The sequence below is a fragment of the Amphimedon queenslandica genome, unplaced genomic scaffold, assembly GCF_000090795.2.
Source record: "Amphimedon queenslandica unplaced genomic scaffold, v1.1 AMPQUscaffold_4479_Cont23543, whole genome shotgun sequence".
Taxonomy (NCBI): domain Eukaryota; kingdom Metazoa; phylum Porifera; class Demospongiae; order Haplosclerida; family Niphatidae; genus Amphimedon; species Amphimedon queenslandica.
Genome location: NW_003555210.1, coordinates 1 through 1535, shown reverse-complemented (window position 1 = coordinate 1535; position 1535 = coordinate 1). Strand labels below are relative to the sequence as shown.

Below are 1535 nucleotides of genomic sequence, written 5' to 3'. Positions count from 1 at the left end.
GGCAATATCAGCTAATGTTGGTGATGTAGCTAATGCATTGTTTGCCAAGGATCTAATAACAAAAGGGACTAGAGAATATGTAGTGACAACAATTGGTGTATCTAATGCTGATAAAGCTGATAGAGTAATGACTGATGTGATGGGTCAGTTAGAAGCTTTTCCTGATGAAAGACAGTATTTAGTTGATGTGTGTAATATTTTGATTCAGCAAGGTGCAGCAATGAAAATGATAGGAAATGTTATGCTTAAAGAACTAGGTATGTAGTACACGTACATATATAAGACTATCAATGATAACCTCTTTCTGTTCACAATAGGATCTTGTCCATCCTCCTCCTCCTCCTGCTAGTGATTTATTTTTGGAACTCAGTTGCTTATTTTTTAATTATTATAATGATGCTTTTTTATTCTTTTTCAATTCCTTTGTACGTTACATGTATGCTAACAGTATCTTTTTTGACAGCTGGTTATGTTTTAAATTCTAATTATTATTATAATGTTTTTTACTGTTTTTCAATTCCTTTGTACCTTCAATTTTCCTTTGTACAAACAAATTTTCAATTTGTTTGTACATTATTGTATTTTTGCATAATAAGAAGTGCCACCTAACCACCCACACATACGGGGGCGTGTTCTTGTACACAGAAACAATGGAGGACATACTGCTACTACATGCCGTTAAAGACAGGAATGGATCCAATTATTTGCGTGGGCGCAATCTGCGCATGCGCAGTACTGACTAAATTGTACTTCAATTTATAATGTTCATAACTCAAACAAAAATGTAAAAAAACAGTTCAAACATGAATAAATGCTTGTTTAGCTACACATTTGATTTCAGGTTACTCTGTTGAGTCTACAAGGAATAAGCAATATTAATAATAAATGTAAAAAGTACATGTACTTTGCATTAATGTTTACAAAGAACTTTGTAGCCTATTTTCATCTCTAAAAATAATTTGACAGGAATGTCATTCTACAGATAACGAAAACAAATTTTATACAGCAATAATAGTTTTTACTGACCTGGAAATATACTGGTGTTACATTAAGTAGTGCCAAGGGAAATAAAGAGTTGATAATATATCTAGTCTTGGGGAAATGTTGTCTGTTTAACAGAGATAAGAAGTTAAAAATAAGGCAGTGGCTATTTTTACGGGCCCGTAATCCGACCGTGGGTGGCTATTTTTACAGCAGGATGATTTATCTATGGATTTACTCATTTTAAAACCTGGGAAACACTAAAATAAAAAAAGTAAACCCTAAACCAACCTTGGGGACTCCTAACATAACTAGGGGGCTCATAAAATGACTGGGGACGCTCTAAAAAAAAACCACCACCCTAACCCCTAAACCCTAAAAACAATAGCTAAGTAGGGGACTCCTAACATAACTAGGGCTCCTAACATAATTAGGGAACATAGCGAAGTAGAAAGATTAAAAAAAAATCAATTTGTTAAAGTCAAAATTATAAAAAATAAAAAAAGAAATGGTCTGAGCTGAATTCGAACCAGTGCCTGTCCGTATCCAACCCA

The 1535-nt window shown here is 33.6% G+C and overlaps 1 long non-coding RNA gene across 2 annotated transcripts; it reads right to left on the bottom strand.

Annotated features, from left to right (window-relative positions):
* Window positions 1-742: 742 nt before the first annotated feature.
* LOC109592643 (uncharacterized) lies at window positions 743-1458 on the bottom strand. 2 transcript variants are annotated; one of them, XR_002190467.1, is made up of 3 exons: window positions 1027-1458; window positions 905-976; window positions 743-856 (listed from the first exon to the last, which is right to left on the bottom strand). It is a non-coding gene; the product is annotated as an uncharacterized LOC109592643 (long non-coding RNA). The 2 variants fall into 2 exon arrangements; XR_002190466.1 differs by having other exon boundaries at window positions 905-1458.
* Window positions 1459-1535: the final 77 nt, after the last annotated feature.